Genomic DNA, 1,103 nt, shown 5'->3' with positions numbered 1-1,103 from the left:
AACTTGATGCCATCTGTGAAAAAGCTGAAGTTAAAGAGAGGATGGCTTCTACAAATGTATAATGATCCTAAACACATCTCAATCAGGACCCCTGATTGTTGCAGCACGCCGTAGTCTGGTATTGTACGAGATCCAAGGTCCCAAACGCAGCACAGTAATGCATCATGAAAGACTCAAGCCCTTTGACAGTGAGGTAATACCAGTCTGGGTTTCACGCCAAAGAAATAAAATGCTGCAGCAGTGCCAAGACTATGACCTCCACCCAAACGAAGAGGATGTTCCCCTAGTGCCAATTCTGCCACTCCCAGGTGATTCAGGCAAGGCGTCCCCTACCAATGGTTTGAGCAAGATGTCCAGTTCAAGGGTCCGGGGTGCCACTCAGGAAGAAGATGAGTTGATATGAGCCATTTCCCAATGTCAAGGAAGGATCCTCCAAAGCCAGAATTTGGAGGATGTTACGTTATCAACGTCCGCCGAATGACTGTTCCAATGTCGCGGATCCTCCAAATTCCTCCAACAACTGAGTCCTTCATTCAGAAAATTTCCCATAGACAGATGTTTTTCCTCGTGCCCGGTCCTTGTACCCTGTTTCCTCATGCCCTTTCCTCGTCTCGTCTCCCTTTTCATCTTGTTACCTTTCCTCTTTTTATCCTGTTGCCTTTGTTTTGTCCCTTCTTTTGTCTCGTCTTTTCTTGTCGTTTCGCCTTGTTTTCTCATTTCTTTGTCTTGTCGTCCCCTTTCTTGTCTCTTTGTCTTTTTGTCTCGCCCCTGTTGCCTTGCCTCCTTCCCTCCTCGTCCATCTCGTTTGCATATCTGTCCCCTTTTTCCCTCTCCTGTCCCATCTCCTCTCCTTGTGCCCTTTTCGGGTGTCTTTCCTCGTGCCCTATCCTTGCGCACTCTTTCCTCGTGCTGTTTCCTCGTGCCCTTCTCTCGTCTCCTCTTTCGTCTTGTCTCCCCTTTATTCCTGTCTTTCGCCCCTTGCTTGTCTCCTTGTCCCTTTCGTCTTGTCTTTTTCGTCTTGTCTCCCCGTTCATCGACTCCTCCCTCTCTCATTGATTCTCCTGTGTCCCTCTCCTCGCCTCTTTTGTCTGCTCGCCTCCTTC

Source organism: Etheostoma spectabile, chromosome 9 (assembly GCF_008692095.1).
Source record: "Etheostoma spectabile isolate EspeVRDwgs_2016 chromosome 9, UIUC_Espe_1.0, whole genome shotgun sequence".
In the NCBI taxonomy this organism is placed as follows: Eukaryota; Metazoa; Chordata; class Actinopteri; order Perciformes; family Percidae; genus Etheostoma; species Etheostoma spectabile.
This window is presented reverse-complemented; position numbering follows the sequence as displayed.